Raw genomic sequence first — 18,913 nt, 5'->3', positions numbered from 1 at the left:
AAAAAACATTTTAGGAAAAAAACAAATTTGATTTTAAAATATTTGATTTACCCATTTATTTAAAAAAAATTCCAAGGCAGTCAGTTTGGGCATTTAAATTTCTCAACAGTAGTTATCTTACTTACAGAAAATTACACACACACACACACACACACATTAAGCATCCTGTAAATACACAGACCTAGCTCCACCATGTTAATGAAGGAATTTACAAGAATACTAGTGTGCAACCTGGATTAAAGAAATACAGTAAACACTTTCACAGTTTCTTCCATGGTTACAACTACCTAGCTACAAAACTATTGCAGCCCAATAAAAAAAAGAAATATCAGCTTGTCATTGCAAAGGTGGTGAGAGTTCCCAAAGCTATATACCCCTAAAACCATTCACGTAATAGATCAAATCCAACAAGTTTCTTTTAACTGTTTCTGAGGAGGGCTGTCAAAGGATGCACTCTTTCAGCATGTGCTTTTAATGGACTGTACAAGCTCACTGCAAAAATTAGCAGGTTTGTGGCTTTTCAACCATCTAAAAGCAGAGTATGACCAACACTGACTGCAATGTAAAAATACTAGCATATACAGAAGAAAATATTTTCAAACAAACTCTACAGAGAAAACTTTATTTTGTTATTCTAAATATCATGATGAAATTTCTCCTTACGTACTCAACACTAACTTCATCGTTGTTTCATAATCCTAAAAAGTATTTATCCACGTTTAAAAGTTAAAATTATAAAACTATCACACACTTGTAACTTAATAATGAAATTAGAATTTTCTTCATGGATCATCTCTATAACTCATAGCTTCATTTTTTTGTAAATGAACGCATCTACTGCAGATACAAAATTACCTTATTTAGAGCATGCAGTGCTGCAAAAGAATAATCTGGAAACCCACTTAGCAACTACTGCAGTAAAGGTGAAATTCATTATGTGTGTAACTAGAACTTCAGTACAGTCAAAATACAATAAAACTACAAGGCAATCAAGTTTCTAGAGACATTAATCTAGCCTGCCACCTGTAAAAACCCAGCATGTTCTCACTTTCCTAACTGACATCCACCAAGACCACATATGTTGACCTCATTTAAAACAAAAACAAAACAAAAACAACCCCCCCCACACACACACAAAAGCAGCAGGCACACTCCCCAATGCACTGACCCTCTGAAATTGAACACAGTTATAACCATAACATCAGATTCTCAAGCTTCTCAAAACAAACAGAAGAAAACAAACGAATGCAGTGCTTTTTCAGTTAACAGCTTTTTGTTAATAACAACACAATCCAGCTACAGCTGCAAAAATTAAGTTTTCATGTAAACAGTGTTTAAAGCTGACTCCCCCTCCCAGTGAGGCTGATCCAGCTGATCTTAAGAGTTGAGGATCCAGCCTTAATCATGGACTGCTTTGCATATATTTGTTTGTAATTACCTCTCATTATTGATGACATATCACAAACATGCCAAGTCCTTATGAGATGCTAAATAATTAACTACTATCATTCCCCAAAGGAGCAAAAACCATTTCTGTAGAAACCAACAAATTAAAACTCCTGTGTTCTCTTTATAGTTTTATCTAGCTAGGTGCAGCAAGATTTCAACGTGCAAGTTTCTAATACAACTACAAAACATAATGCGCAGCGATAGACACAGGCCTAGCATTCCACACCCCATCATTCAATTTCTTCTCCAGTACAACCACCAACAGCACACACTTAGTACCTACGCTTTTTCATTTTAATATCATCCCAACTATTGAGAGCCTGAAAATTAATCAGTATCTCAGGACATGCTCCTCCTCTCCATCTGTGCCTCTACTTCCCTGCTATTATTTGAAGAGGTTTACAGTTAGATGCACAACAAAGCATTTCCACAGCTGAGACACCATATAACTTCATTAGGAATGCAAATAGTTCTTTTCCCCATGCAATATGAACTAAATAAACATGCATACAAAATGCCTGCCTTTGCTGCAAGAATAAAGATATTCTCTTCCACAATGGAGCTAGAGCTGGAGAAAAAGCAGTCTTATGAACAAACTGCTGCATGCACTATGCAAACAAAAGACTGATGAAGCTTCATCCCTGTAAGCAGAGCAGAAGGGGTATTCATTTTGAAAGATATGACAACTTATGCTGAGCAATAGCTGAAAAATTGCAAACAATTTTCAACTCTATTACATGGAAAATAAATTAAGTTCAGAAAAGAGGCTCAAACTAATAAAAGTCTATAGATCATTTCTAGTCCATAAGGAAGCAGCTGGTTTTACAGTGCCGGCTTCTCTGTTTTCAGCTCTGTATACAAATGCCCAGGCATTTATTGCAATGTTTAACCTCCTGTAGATGGTGCAGGAACGTGGAGAAGTCAGCCTACCATCTCCACTGGGGCTACAGGAAAGGCAACAAAGAAAGCAGCATTACCCTCAAGGATCAAAAACACCAGTGGTCCCAGGAGGAAAGGAAAGCCCAATGAAGCAGGGTAAGAGGGAACAGGAAAGCCAAACAACTGTCCTCTATGAAAAAAGAAAAAGCAGAAGCAAGACAAAGAGTATGCACACGATGGCAAGATTAAGTTGAACACAAAAGCAGATGTGAATTTTTTGGCTTTTTTTTTTTAATTTGGTACATTAAAAAAAGTGTATTTACCCAAACACTGTTCTGAGACTGTAAACAATGAAAAAGCAGTTGCTATACTTTTCATAGGTATACTGTGTGCCCATGAATCAGAAGGAGCTGCCTTGAGACCAAGGTGGTGCGTGCATTACAAAAGCATCCAAAAACCGCTAGGCAAGTCCGCTCCTGCATAAACCATTGCTATAGAATGGATTATGAGGGAAATTGAGACACTAAGCAAAGCAAAGTGAGGAATGCATTCCATTTACCAGACTGATTACCTCGGTGAGTTAATGAAGTCAAGAAAAGCAAATCACTCCATTTGATGCCAAAGATCACTTGTCAAATATTTGTTCAACACTTTTTCATAAATATGGAAGTTTAAGGGAAAACAACAAGTTATGATACTATATTCTGATCACGGCTATACCAATATTTGCCTTGAAGGCACATTCCCATATGAAGCAAGGTATTAGCAACCACCAACAATGGACCCGCTAAATCCTAAAGGATTTTCAACCACTATCCTGAGCTTTAATTCTGTTTCCTACTGAAATCCAAGGTCCTTCCTAGGATATGTCATGGAGTCTTGGAAACTTTTAACAGTGTAGTTCAAGCAACATTCAAAAACATTCATTTTGAAATACACAGAGTACTAATTTGGAACAAAACATAAAAAAATGTAGAAAACTCCATCAAAAACATGACTGGCTTGTGTAGTGGTAGCATCTCTCAACCGTCCATACGAAGCACGACAACATTAACATTCCTTTAGTAAGTGCTTTAATTCAGTTTATGCTGCAGAAAAACACTACAGTACAGATCACAGAGCGTGCTCATAGGAGGCAGTGTGTGCTGTGAGTGAACATCCTGAGTTTTCAGACTCGAGAAAAACTTCCATAAACAGGGTTAACAGGTGAAAAGAGAAGTCATCTTAGCACACTGGTAGGAAAACATGTATTTTCAAAGTTTTCATTTCAGAACTACAGCTGTCAAAATAATGATTAAATAGGAAAAAGTAGTGTATGGGAGCCCTTTAGATTAGAAATATCATGACCTTGAAGTTTTATTTTTTAGTGACTGCCAGCTCTTTGAGATTTTCAACAATTTTCTAGTTCCAAAGAGATGACAGAGTGGGCTGAAGTTTACTTAGCCCTTCTGTAGGGTCATACTCTTAGGTTTCAGGTTAGAGGACAAACTTAGAAACTTTCCCTCACTTCGACTCAGCTCTCTAGAGGCACTTAATAACTATAGCTAACACTGGCTTCGTTCTGAAGCTGCAAGTTCCCAGCATCTCAGAAAAATCTTGCCTTTAGAAGTACAATTATTTTTTAAATTATGGTGTGGGAGAAAAGGGCTAGTTCCAGAAATACCTTCCATCAAATCCCATCCTGATCAAAATATATTGCCAATAGTTCCAGATATATGAACATCTCATCATGGCTTATTTACAATCTACTGCATTGTACAAGCATCTAGTGCCGCAATCCTGAAACTAAGAGGAAGGATAGGTATAGGAGTTTAGATGAGGTTATAAGAACAACAATAAAAACAAAAGAAAATTACATATTCTCAGAAACTGGTATGACTTTTATCTTAGACTATCATATCTAAGGCATCACCCACTACCACAGATTTAAGCATGGCAAGAATTATAGTAGTAAGTCTTATCTTTTTAGACTGACATATTTAGAAGTAGACATACCTGAGGAAGGGCCCAAAAGAACATTCATTTTTTCCCAAGCATGTCAGCTGATCTAACAGAACTGTTTCTGATAGAAACGTCTTCCCCCAAGCCTTGCGTCAGTTTTATCTTTGACCAACTTTGTTTACTTACAGAAATCACCTGCCTAATGCATTAAGTCATCAAAAACATCTAGGTTGGAAGACTTGAACTTCCAGACCCAGTGGAAGTTAAAGGTCTTACATTTTTCCGTATCAAGCCTTTCCGTAAAACCATAGAGCTATTCTACCACACAACCGAAGCGCGGATCTCCAACCCCACACCCTCAGCCGCGCGCTCCTCGCGCCGAGCACAGCCGGGCAGCCGCTGAGGAACGCTGCGGGGGCCAACGGTCGCCAACGGCTGCCGGGGGGGGGGGGGCGGAGGGGCTCCCAGGCAGGGCACCTCCTCACGGCCGCCCCGGCTTGCGCGCGCTCCCGAGGAGATAACGGCCGTTACAGCCTCGCGCTGGCAGCGCAGTGCTGCAGGGGACACTCTGCAGCCACAGGGTCGGACGCCAGCTCGGGCAGTGCCGGTCCCTCACGGCCCCAGCGGGGCAGGGCGGGCGCTGCCCTGGGGCTCCCCGCCGCCGCCCCGGCTGCAGCCCAGCGCCCCGCACGCGGCTCGGGGGGGCGGACGGTCCGGCCTGGCGCCGGCGGACAGGGAGGCGCCGCCGACCCCCTCCCCCCCGCCCCCAGCGCGGTGCTGCGCTTTGCAAACTGCTGAAACTCTCCGCGGCAAACTTGCCGAGAAGTTGAGACGCCACTTCGGGGGGAGGAGGGAACCGCCTCCCCGCTCCCGCTACCTGCTGATGTAGCCGTCCCCATCGCCGTCGCAGGTCTGGAAGAGGCGCCTCATCCTCTCCTCCTCGCCGGTGCTGGAGGTATCGCTGCTGCTACTCCCGGCGCTGCTCGCGCTCACCTCCACTACCGCGGCTGCCGCCATCATGCGCCCAGCTCCGGAGAAGGAGGAGGCGGCGGCAGCAGCAGCAGCGAGGCTGCCTGAGGCTCCCGGGATTCCCAGTCCCTCCGCGCCTGCAAAGTGCGAGCGGCAGCACAATGCGGGCGCGGGGGTGGGGAGCCCCGGCGCGCGGCCCCGCGGCGCGCGCCGGCCGCCGCCCCCCTGCACCTTCCGCGGCGCGCGCGTCACCGCCCCGCGCAGCCCCGGCGCGCCCGCGGGGGGCGGGCTGCGGGGCGCCGAGGCCGAGCGGCCTGGCCGGGCGCGCCGCGGCCCGACTCCCGGCTCCCGCCTCGGCCGGGACCCTCCGGGAGCGGCACAGCCGGCCGGGCCTCGGGGGGAGGCGGCTCGCCCTCGCCGCTCGCCTCCTGTGCACGCTCCAAGGGAGAGCACGGCCATCCTTCCTCCACCTTTCCTCCGGCCTCTCTCAGTGTCAAAAGCCACTGTGGCACGTGAGAGAGCGAGTGGCCTAGCCAAAGCAGGGCTAGGTGCACTCGTAATCTCAGAGGCCAGCCCACGAGGGACCAGCAAGCGAGTGCTGGGCAAATCTCACTGCAGCTGGGGGTCTGGGGGCCTTGTTTTCCTTCCATGTCACTTGGCAGGCCCTGGCATTCCCACAGGCCCTGCTCCCTGCTTCAGGAGAGCTGCAGCCTTCTTTGACTTTGGCTCGCCTGTAAAAGCTGAGCTTAGACAAACCACAACAAAAATTAACTTTTTCAGTAGCACTATGTGCAAGCTTCAGCTTTTCTGATGGTGGATAGAACAGGTGAGTGTCCTGGGGCACACAATACCAGCCTCTGTTGGTATTGATACAAATTATTTCCTCTACATTGATCAAATTTTACCTCAAAGGGTGGTAATTTTTTTCTCTTCCAACAGTTCATCATCAGGCATGATGGTGCCTGCTCTGGTGCTTAAAAAACATTTAATTTCCAAACTTATTTATGACTTCCCCCGCCATCCCGATTTTTTTGTCTCCTTTGCATTTCGAGAAAACTAATTTCCTTTACAGTCTTCATGTTTCCAGATTAAACAAGCCTTTTCATCTCATCCATACAGGACAGCCTCTTCATTTCCTTTAGTATCCTTGACACCCTTATCAACACCTACTGGAAATACCTATTTTGAAACAGCCTAGAACAGTATTTGCCTGTTTCACAGTAGCATTACATTTGTCATTCTGCCATCCTGTGATTAATCAGGTCAGCTAAGTCTTCTCCTATCGTATTTCCTGCATATGGAAGAAATTCTTCTTATTAAGGACATACCATTTCTGTTCATACTATCAAATACTATCCTGCTCCTATGCAGTCTTTGAAGACAGTCAGTTCTTCCTACATGACAGCTTGATCTTCCTGGCTGTTGACAATGGCTCATGAATTTGTAATATCAACAAGGTAATCAAACTCCCCTTAGCACACAGTTCCTTTCAAGTAGAATAACTGATGCCAATAGTTCTTATTGTTAATATTTATTGCATCTTGATTAAGTCATTGCAAGGCAAAGAGCCTCTATGCTTTTATAGGATAAAACTGCTTGCAAGTACAAATATACACTCACACATGTATTCTCAGTCTCTGCAGTCTTCCAGTTTCCAATATCCAGAGCAATGCTTGGTGGATGGCTAAAGCATGGGGATATGGCACCATGCTCCTGTTCAACACGTTTGCATACTCCATCAAGAAAACTGAAGCAGGGAATGCCTACAAGTATCCTTCTTCTTTCAGAATATATACAGTCTGTAGTCTTTGAAGATTTACATCATGTTCCATTTTTTACATCTAACCTCTTTCTTAGTCTTACCAACAGTTGCTCTTTCTCCATCCTGTGAAGGATGTTTTTAGTGCGAGAGTCCAGTTGCTCACTGCAGCTGTTTCTCTTCTGTTGAAAACAGAATGTTGCTGGATCAGCTGGACAGTCACAAGACCACTGCTCTTCAGCCACATCCCAGAGATTGTAGCTGTTCAACACCACACACAAGAATTCTTGCGTACATTCTGCAAATATAGCACACATTTTCTTATTAACCATACAGCAGTCCTAAAAGGACTAAAAGGAAAATTTTCCTAAAAGGAAATGGGTAAATAATCAACTTCAGAAAGACATCAGCAATGACCAGAGCAAATATAAGCGAATATATATATCTGTTGAGTCTTTTCTAACAGCTTTTCCCCTTGAGGGGCAGGGGGGGGGATGAAAGTTGCAGTTAGTTTTTGTATCTTCAAGGTAAACCCCAAGACTCTTCTTTAAACCTACTACAATAGTTTCTAACTTTTCCTTATACAAAACTCACTGGAGACACTTTCATCTAGCCAATATGAACAGCTGATATCCTAGCTGTGATATGGAACAAAAGAGAATAAAACCATCTGAGCTTACTGGCTGGTATCTTGATCCAAATCCAAACTTTAAAAAGAAGACGTATCACATCAGTTGGGAAGCAGCAGTCTAAGCAGTAGTTCCCCAGACTTCTCATTGCCTGCTATGACTCATGTGGTAGTCGACTGCTGCAGCCAAAAATATGAATTTCAGATGGCAAAAAACTTATTTAAAGCAGAGAACAAGCTCTGCAGCAGAAGGTACTATCCTTCCTGAAGTGGATTCTCACTGTCCCTGGTGGGAAGCGTGAGTGGTGTCCAGGAAGACGTGGAAAGAGAACAGGGAAGGAGGGCAAGCAGTAAGACGTCCATACCACTGCCCATCCTCCTCAGTCTATCCCCTCTCAGAAAACAAGCTTGATATTTCTCAAAAGGAAAGAGTTTGTGGGTTTTCTTTTTGAAACTGAGGGTCTTAAATGTCAATCAATTTTTGTTTATCTTTTCATTTAAGTTAAATGAACCCATAATTTTTTCAACATTAGGTTATTCTACAGTCAACTGTCCATAATATCCTGATTTCTAAACTCAAATGCAAAAATATACCTGACAACCATTACAAGCAGGAAGAGCAATGCTACACCAATATTAGTTGCATTTATTCTCCAATATTTATGTAGACAAAATCTGAGTTCTCAAAGATAGGCATGAGCTACTTGATTTCCTGAGATGCAGGACTCCTAAGACTTCCACCAAATCAACAGGAAATTTAAGTCCTTGTGATCTCTAAAAGTCAGGTCTAGAATATCTAAAGTTAGGTATCCAACAATAGGAGAAGAAAACTGTTGTACACATATCAAAATTTAGCTACAGCTGGTTTTACATAAGAAAACAGGTAAACTGTTTTCTGTACATAGAAAGCTGCCAAATGACCCAAGTCAGCCGACTAAAAAAGTTTCCTGCTACACACGTTTCAGCCACAGCACTCTAAGATTAACCTCCCCACAAACCAGCAAACAAAACAACCAGTAACTTAAGATTTCAAGCAGTAAGTGAGAGTTCTAATTTAGTAATACTCCTTTAAGCAAGATAGCCAGGGTGTGCAGTGGAGTACTTTCTTAAAGCATCAGGAGTGTGATTCCCCAGAATAACAGCCCTTACCTTTTCATAATTTCTGCACCAAACCCTTTTTCATTTGTGCCAGACACACTTACCTTCTCAAGTTCCATGTTTCTCCATGAGGTTCTTAGGTAACCGATATTTCCCTGTAAACTGACTGACACCACTATACAGAAAGTGCAAACTGGCAGGCTACTAGCTAACTTAAGCAAACTTTCTACCCACTTTTTTTAGCTGTACTTAGTAATTAAGCCCTAGACTACACTTTAGTGATGGGACACCAGTGTTCTGCCCTAGCTTCTGTCAATAAATGGAAATGAGGCAAGAGGGACAGGTAGCTTTATGATACCCATTTTTTTTCCTGTGCATGCCAGCACCTCAGGCCGCATTTATGAGCAAATTTTAAAAGACATAGCACATTTTAAGAGTTAATCAATTACCTAGTTATTCAGGCAAGGATAGAATGAGGACAGAGAAATGAGAATATAGGAAAAGCGCTCGGTAGGTAACGTCAAGTTTAGCACACTTAGTCCAGATCACTCAAAATCTTCAAAATCCCTGAAGTCTTTGTGTTTAATGTACTGCTACTTCTGCCAAATGCAGAAAAGATTTTGAATGCCAAGAGAGCAGCAAATGCCATGCTTTAAGAACACATTACAAATATTACAGAAAACAGTTTTAAAGCAATTAATAAATGACAACCATTTGACGTCTCAAGCACTGTTTTAGTTACAACTTGTGGAAGTTTTGCCTCCTTTGGGGTCATGGCTCTGTCCACTCTGCTGTTGGCCAGCAATTCTGTATTTACCTGTTTACTTACAGGAACACACATATATATAATGAGACAGAAACCATGTTAATACTACTCAAGAAACATTAAATTTCTCATGGTTGCTTACCATGCAGAAAAAGGAGAATGCGCAGCCAGAGACAGAAAATAGTGATGTGAAAACTACCTATCTGAGCTGCTTCTCTTCCCTTCTTTTATATCTTGAGCTACTTTTCCCAGACTTGAGCATTAAGTGCCTTTGGAGCCCACCATGTCTGTGCACACAAGGTGAGATACATCCAGGACTCCTATGGAGAATGACTTAATCTGTCAGGGCCCCATGTGGCCAGCAGCTCCCAGCAATGGCAGGGCAGGGCCTGGCAGCCTGGGCCTGTCCCACCGCCCACGAGGGAGCAGGGCACCAGGGGCAGCCCCAGCCCGAGCGTTGGGCACCGCCATAGAGATGGAGCGGGGACAGAGCAGGACTGAGGCCAGGCTGGGCAGGCACCTGTGGATTGGGGCCGGGGTGGGGGTTGGGGGGGCCCCTGGCTGGGCAGGGTGCCATTGTGGGGCAGGGACTGACAGCCCTGGGCTGGGAGGGGGAAGGCTTGCGGTGCCCTCGGGGCCCTGCCATAATCTCACCAGGAAGAGGCAATAAAATGAGGTATGGAGGCTGTTAATCTGGTTTGCAGGGATTTTGGTCCAGTTGCAATATGTATAGTGGATATGCGCAGTCACCAGTCACTTTCACATCATATGACCTGGCACATGTATACCACACTAATAAGAGGTGGAGGATATGCCAGCATCTATAGGCCTTAGCTAAATCTGCGCCTAGCAATGATCTGCGTAACATCTATGTAAATATTTTTACATGTAAACAAATTTCAATAAAGGAAGTGTGCATTAATACATATTATTTATTTTCTAACAAATAACTTAAAACATGCATACTCTGATGTTACTGTAATGCATTTCAGGGGTTTTAGCTGTTTAAATTTCTGTAACTGCCTAGGTATTCAGACTGAAGTTTATAACATAGGCAAGGACTGAAACCAGTGGCTGCTGATATCAAAGGAAAGATTATCCTTGATTTCAGTAGCCTTCAATAAGACCATCTTTGTTTATCGGTCTTCACTGTAACAAAATTAAAAGTAGCAGACATATAATGTGAGTTTAAATAAATAATATTTAAAACATTCCCATATACAGCAAAGTGCCTTTGCCACCACCAGAGCCATGGTTTAGCTAGGAAATTGCTATGTAAATCCTCACCAAAATCCTGATGTCTAGAGTCATTATATTATCCTTTTCACATTACTTCATTTAGATCCATCTCACATCACAGGCATAGTAATTCACTCCTGCTAGAAATGCAAATCTCATGCAGCCTTTACTGTGGAATTGCTATCAAGCAGAGCCAGTTGAAAATTCTTCATCAAAGCAGTATTTTCAAAGGAAAACAATTTTTTTTGATTAGACGAAACTTTGTGATTTTTATCTTCTGCTCCAAAACATGATTGGCTAAAATGATATATTTTGTTTAAAAATAAAAATACTTTCATTTAGATATGATATTAGGGGTCTCTATGCCACTCTTCTGACAACCCTTCTATTCATTCTTCACCTTTATAATGCTCAGCCACCTTGTAAAACTGTTCTGTTTTAAAGGATGTACTTTTGCTTGATGATAATGAATGTGAATGGGGAAAGGTTTGTCTTTTTCCAAGCAATGTCCTAAAACACTCTCCTACTAAATACAACCTGGCACAGTCCTGAATCTTGCATACAAGTCCACAATTTGGATGTGTGTACATGACAGAACATTTATTTCCTGAATTTCTTTGATATATATTTAGACAAAGATATTGAACAGTTTCATTGCTTTTTATCAAAGTTTTTTTCTTTGAATCTATATCTCTGTTAACCGAATGCTACTTTGGTTGAAAAAAGTAGGGACAGTTTTGAAGATAAATGGTCTTCTAGTAGACTGTGGCTATGAGGTAACCTTGATAACTTTTTATTTCTGCAGAATGCTGATGGCTGCAATAGTTAAACAAGTTCTGTGCTCCAGAAAATTTTTGCAACTCAAGTATAATGTTGGTCAAAATATTTCAGTGAAATAGTGTTCTGTCAGGAAATGCTGATTCAGCCTAATTAAATTTCTCTAGGGAACATATCAATTCCACTGAATTCCAATTTCAACAGACACAAGCACATGAATGACAGGTATGAAATCTTTCTGCCTTCAGTTCACCTCTTGACCTGATAAGATATGTGATTCCTGCAATTTTTGTACTGCCTTTATAATATTTCAGACATAATAAACCTGCTAGTGATCAGGCAGCTCTATCCATCCTCCATGTTCTCCATCACTTTACACTCCTAAACAGGATCCTTCCACTCTCACTGCTGCCCTCTGTCATTTGCTCACCCAGGAACTACAGCTTCATATTTTAGGAGGGAGTAGCAGTGGAGACAGTTATTGGAAGAACTGGGGCATATTTGACCTTGTTTGGAACCATGCTCTTCCCAGCCCTCACCTTGGATATACTGCTGAACTCACTGGATGCCTTGGGCTCCACAAGAGATTGTTATTTTCCCCTGAAGCTTCAACACTCTAAGTTCTGAACTGCTCAAAGTGGGGGCCTGAGAGGGGTAATCCTACAACCACTGAATAAATCAGACATCAGTATAACCTTCAACATCGGTATTTATGGAATTTGCAAGTTCCATGGGATACTAAAATAGAAAATGACAAAGAATAAAAGGATTCTGATGTGTAATATTGTCCACATTTTGCTGCAGCTGTAGTAGATTTCTGCCTTTAAATTACTGAGCATGCAGAATTTATGCAGAATTGAAAGTGATTTTGTGTTACAGGTTTTATGGGGTAATTCAATTGTAAAATAAAAATCCCCAATAAAGTCACTCTATTTCACATTGGAAGATCTAAACAGAGAAGTATTTTGGATCAGCTACAGTGAAACAGATTCTGCTCTAACTAAGCCTCATGTAGAAAATATCCTTTATATTTAAAGCTTAATCCTTTATACTTTAAAGCTAAATCTTAAGTATAGTAGATATAATTTTACTATGCAAAAGTTAGACATAGTTAAAGAGTGATACAGGATATGCATAGCCAAATCAAAGACAAAACTATCATTATTACGGAACAGAGACTATTTATAACCAAAGATGATGACTTCTCACTGGATATACAACTTGCTTTCTAAGCACTAATCTTGGATGGAAGACCAGCAACCCATCAGTGAGGAAACAGTTATATGAGTTCTCTTTTGTGACAAAATGTACATTATTTGACAATGGAAATTATATGAAATGAAAACCATAAAAAAAAAGAAGCACCAAATGAATACTTAATTTATGAGCAAGAAAAGCTCATTAAGATCTAAGAAATGTACACCCATGATTAGATTTTAAATGGTGAATCCGTGTAACAAATACCTTGTTATAGAAGAAAGACATAGGCAGTTCTGCTACGTGATGCAGTCTTGCAACTTTTTTTCCCAAGCAACAAAAAAAAAATACAACAAACAAAACCTAGGCAATTTCCCTCTCCACAGTAGGGTAGAGAATAGGGTAGAGAATCTCCTTCATAAATTGACACAGGAGACAGTGACAAACAGTTCAGTATATTCACTGGAGAGAAAATCCTGCTGCAGACTAAAAAATTACAAAATATGATATACAGAGAAACTCTGAAAGTTTCCTGTCCTTTTTTGTGAGCTTTTCTTTAGCTTATACATCCTCAGAATGTAAAAGACTGACTTAATGAAACTGAATATTAGCTCTGGAATCAGGTTTGTCACTATAACACTGAAACTAAGTTTGACCTCAGTTGGTTCAGGCATGGCATCATGCTAGTGCAACTGTACTGCTTTCTATGCTGAGATAATACCTTTGCATTAGGCTTCCCTGTATTGTACAGATGTACCAGCTAAGGTTGATGCTAAGTCCAGCTCTTGGCAGTTCCCTCCACTGAAGAGAAAAAATCTGACTTTACCTTCTAGATTCAGGCTGTTGTTTCTGAGTATTTTCAGAAAAATCAAAATGAATTCCTATCTTAGAACCTAAGTGAAATGGAACTTAAGTGAAAGCCAAATGATTCAGAAATCAGAGATGAGTTGGGAGTGTCTAAGGAGGGTCCCTAGAACTCCTGCAGTTCCCAGGTCTTGGCTCAGAACAACAGTATGATTTTGACACCCACATATACCTTCTGTGCCTATAGAAGGTGAGTTGAATCACTCAGTGGCATTCCATTTCCCATAATGGACTCTAATATAAGTAGCCAAGTGAGCAATTTTCAAGGATGAAGACTGCAGGCTTAAACTATAGCTTGTCACCTATTCTTTACCTCATGGCCGGCAAATTTCGATGTCACCAGGTGATACTGCCCTGCCTCTGAAGCCTCCTACATCCCTTGTCCTGAAACCCTTTGTGAGAACAGGTTTTGGCAGTGAATGAGGGCAGAGAGAACCTGTAAAAGAGTAGGAAAGAATAAAAAAATCAGTTCCATGAGTCATGCTGTCCCTACAGAGCTGTGTGATTAGTTGGATGCTCTGGTGTCTACTAAGATATGAACTTTGATTAAAATTTCTCCCTGACTTCATGTATTTTTAAATGTCTACATGACCTCATAAGGACTGAGCTATTGCTGCAACCTTTCTATTCAGCTGAATATGAACAGGATTTCTATCCTCTGCTCTGCTGCCTATTTTCATTAAACTTTGAGGTATTCAATATCTAAGACTTCTACCCTGCTACCCCACCCCCTTTAAATTTGGTTTAAATTGGTCAAGATGTTCAAATATTATTTCAGGGAGGGAATGAGATCAGACAGACAAAAACATACATGTAAATACATTTATATATCTACATACACACTGATATACTATTGATTAAACTGACCAATGCACTTGTTGCCTTATGTCTAAAAAATAAATAATAAATTAAAAATAAATAGAAATTAAAGTGAGTAAGGGCAGATGAAGAGACAAATGAAGGAAAAATTATGGCAAATGTGTCAATACATGGTACAAGTGATAACATAAATGGGGAGGAGGTAATCGTCCATATATATCCCACAGCAGCAGCAAAATCCTAGGGAACTATCAGTGCATACAATTTTGTGCAGTAAAGCACCAGAGGCCTATTTTCACCAGATGCCAGTTCTTAAACGAACATCTCTCATTATAATTTCAGATTAGCCATACCCTCCTAAATATGTACAAATACATAACTCATTTTAATGGGACTTTAATAAACCAATAACTATTTGGTTACAAATTTACTATGATGCCTGAAATAAAAATACCATTTTTATAATGGAAGAACTGAAATCTTTTCCTCTTTGCCTAACCTGATCTTGCAGATTAATATTAGATCATCAGTGGTCTTTGCATGATATTTCAAAGGAAAAAACAAGTTTTACAGATCTAACCACTAAAACCATTAAAAAATGACAAAGATTAACTATTCTGGAGTCAACTCTGACACAATACACATTCACAATTAGTACATAATGGCTAAATTTGTTTCACAGATTCCCTTTAAAGTTCTTTTTCTTGCTATAGTGGCATCTTTTGTGGAGTTTTACAGTATTCAGGAGAAGGAGAATATTATGCAAAGTAAAAACAAACCAGCAAAAACTGTTACATAATAAAAGTGCCTCTGAGGAGGGCAAAATAAGAACACTTAATTGTATTTGAACATGCAGATATGTTTAGCATAAAACTCTGCTGCCTCTTACCAATCTTCATAAATATATATACGGGCATTCGGACCTATGGTGATAGAAGGAAATAATTCTTATTCCAGTAATATTTGCTCTGTGGAACTCCTCAGCCAGAAGGTATTTCTGAGGCCAACCATGAAATAAGGTTTTAAAAAGTCTTATGGTTTATTAATTATAATAAGAAAACCTGCAGTTAGTAAATTTTATTAGTATAAAATATTTAAGGACTATATATAAACCACAATGTTTAAGAACTTAGAAACGAAGACAAAAGCTGTTTTGTATATATATTGTTCAGAATGGTCTGTTATATCTTCCTGTTACAAATCCACATCTAATACTGACCTCAGCTGGAAACAGAATACCAAACTGCATGAAGTTATGAGTAAATGCAGTATAGCATTTCCTTTGTTCAGAGACATAGACCTTTCTCTAGCAAATGCCTGAGAGAAGACAACTAATGAGAAGCTGGACCTAAGTGTTAGACCACATTACTCAGCAAGTAATTCTGAGAAACCAGTATGTTAAAATGACAGAGCATTCCTATAGGGAAAAGAGTATATGCTGTCAGAACTGCACTTACAACCTTTTCTTGACTACAGAAAGATAATAAACTGTGGTGGTGAAAACAATGGCAGCATCTGCAGAGAACTGGGCCCTTGTGCTGGCATGGTCGTGCTGGGTGGGATTAGACATGTAGTATACATATATACACAATTTACACATACACAAACAACATGTACCAGACATATATATTCATTAGAATTTTTCTCAGTAAAACCTTTGACTTGTTAGTCATGGTCTGCTTATTTGTTTTGCTGCTTACCGTTTCATTTTTCACGAGTTGTTTAATCTGCTCCTCTCTTCATACTGTCTCCTGAATGGAAAACACATATAACAGACTTAAATTTGAAACAAACTTTGAAACCTCATAATGCTTTACTAGGGTTAATCATAACAAACAAAACAAGTCAATCTCTAACTTCAACAAAGAAACAGGACTGTTAAGTCCCATATTTTGGTTAGCCTAACCACACAGATCCATGTGTCCATTACTAAAGGGAAGATTGTGCCGCTCCTCACAGAGCAGAAAACTTAGGCGGCTGTGACAAAGCACCTCTCAAAGACCAGCAAGCATGATGCACAGTCTTCTGCTTCTCTCTTCTGGCCTGGCAGACAGGTTGTGGGGGCATGTTCTATGGCACGATAATATGGCACATTTGGATCCCACGTGCTGCAGAGTGTGCTGCTTGCTGCTTGTCCTTCCCAGGCCGGCTGCCTGCATGTAGGCAGGTCTGGGCTGGAGGGCAGCCACAGAGGTGGTCCAGAATCACCCTTAGTGACTTTTTGGAAGTATATTCACAGGTGTTCAAAATCAGGAGGCCAGTTTGCACAACCGCCCCCTAACACACAGGCTTACATTACAGCAAACTTCTGTTTTCACTCTTTTTTGTGCACTCCGTACAGATTGTAATCAACCAGTTAGCAGGACTAGGCACTTGTTGTAGCATGCAATATAGGGATAACTACTCGTTGAGAAAACCCTCCTTCTGCTTCACTGTAGCATGGAACCACTCTGTGTTCAGGAGATTTTGTTACATAAATGCTGACTCCTCCAATTTATATCATCAGTTTGGGGAGCATGACTTACTGGCTGTTTGAGGGTTTTTTAGGCATATTTATAGTGAAAAATCGATAGCAAACTGATAGTTTAAATCATGCTTAATGTGCCAGCACTCCATGCATCTTTACAATGTGTGAAATTTAAACATTATTAGTTTAGTGAGTCAAGCTTCCCCTTATTTCACTAATATTTTATGAGTTCCTGTCTTAAATTCCTGGAGACAAATTAACCCCTGGTATAATGCTACCAATGGAATTACATTAGCTGTGAATTCAGGCCACATTCCTTAAAATGCAGCTTTATTTTCAAGAGGGACTACATAAAAATGGTTCCTTCTTATTCAGTGTGTATATTCGCTGTGTGTGTTTCGAATCATGTCTTTTTATTTGAGTTACTAAAATAATATTTTCCTGCTTTTTCACATTTAATAGCTTTGGAGAGTCAACACAGCAAAGGAAGGAGCAAGGTATGTGTTAAGAGATCTGTTATGCAGGATCCAGTTGTGCCCCATCATGCTCTTAGCTTTACAGATTAATTTAATATAACAGCTAAGAATTATGTCTATGAGCTGCTGTATACACAGGATTGCAAATCTGAGGTCACCATAGGGCCTGTAGAATCATTTTGCAGGATCATATTCATATACTGTAGGAAGGCAAGACGATGCTGTTAAGACACAGGAATTGGAAACACATCTATGTTCATAATTATAGATTTCCAATGTGACTCTTTCAAACCAAGTATCATCTCTCATTTATTACTGTCAACAGTAAGGAAAAGGAATCCTTATCTTGTGATGTTATAAAGTTTAATTCATTAATAAATGTGATGTGCCTAAACATCACACTACTGAATATCACAGAAATATCTATAGCTAAATAGCATTAAATGCTTCTGTTGAAGATGTGTAGGAATGAAGCCAGACTAAAAAACTGAGAAGATTTAAATAGCCCTACGACCAAGCAAACCTTCAATTCCAATGCCACTTCTCCGAGCAGATTTATGCTGAAGCGAGCTTTGTATACAACTTTGGCAGAACTCTCGTAAAAGGTATTTTTCAGGCAGCCACATCAGACAGTGAGTGTTTGCCATCCACTCAGTTCTCCACTGAAGTTCACACCTGAGGATCAGTTTGCTCTTGGTCAAAGTACGCTCAAAATTTCAAAGTGTGGTCGAAGACTGAATGATGATTCATTCCAAAGAGGCAAGCTTCACTTGTTGATCCTGTGCCAGGTCTAAGACTTTATTTTTTCCACATCCTCGGCATAAAGTCGAAAGAAATGGCAGAAAAGACGATAACTCTACCCAAAGAGTTATTTACTGACCTAAGGAATACTCAGAACACCGGCGAAGTACCCAAACGACTCAGTGACTAAACAACTCGTACAAAATGTACAGCGAGTAGTACTCCACAACGAAGAGGCTGAGGGCTGCGGTGAGCTTACTACCCACCTGCACATCGCCCAGCAGCTGCGCTCTGCAGCGGATCCGAAGTTTCCTGGCAACTCCGCGGCCCAGCTACCGCAGCTGCCCCGGGCCACAGCCTGCTCCCGGATCACCTCCGGGAATCACGCCCGGCTCCTGCCGCCGTCCCGTCCCGTCCCGTCCCTCTGCCCGGAGGGCACGGCGCCCGCCCGCCCGCCTGCCCGCCTGCGGCTGCGGGACCTGAGGGGGGGAACGCGAGGGAGCAGCCAGCCGGACGCGCGCTCTAACGGACGCGCGCTCTAACGGGGGGAGCCATGGCCTCGGCCTCGCCCCGCTCCCAGAGCCCCCTTGGGGGCGGGGCCTCCGCCCAGCGGTACCCTGGGGCGGGAGCGGGAGGGAGGGTCCTCAGGCGCCGGGACGGCTCCGCTCGCCCGCGCCGCCCTACGCACGCGCGTGCGTCACGACACTGCCCGGTCCCGCCCCCTCCCTCAGGCGGCACCTCCCCCCTCCCCCGTCGCTTCCTGGTGGGCCCCGCACCGCCGGCACCCGCCGCCCCGGTGCGCACAGGTGGGCGCGAGCGCCGCCCCAGCGCGGCCTGCCGCGTC

General features: G+C 41.9%; 1 long non-coding RNA gene across 1 annotated transcript; it reads right to left on the bottom strand.

The window, feature by feature from the left end:
- Positions 1 to 6,753: 6,753 nt before the first annotated feature.
- Positions 6,754 to 18,674, bottom strand: LOC106487481 (uncharacterized). Its single transcript, XR_010886918.1, has 4 exons — positions 18,336 to 18,674; positions 16,086 to 16,136; positions 13,880 to 14,002; positions 6,754 to 7,295 (listed from the first exon to the last, which is right to left on the bottom strand). It is a non-coding gene; the product is annotated as an uncharacterized lncRNA (long non-coding RNA).
- Between the last annotated feature and the right edge of the window lie 239 nt (positions 18,675 to 18,913).

The sequence above is a fragment of the Apteryx mantelli genome, chromosome Z (assembly GCF_036417845.1).
Source record: "Apteryx mantelli isolate bAptMan1 chromosome Z, bAptMan1.hap1, whole genome shotgun sequence".
NCBI classification, from domain to species: Eukaryota; Metazoa; Chordata; class Aves; order Apterygiformes; family Apterygidae; genus Apteryx; species Apteryx mantelli.
The sequence above is the reverse complement of the archived record's forward strand: the minus strand, read 5'-3'. Positions and strand labels throughout refer to the sequence as shown.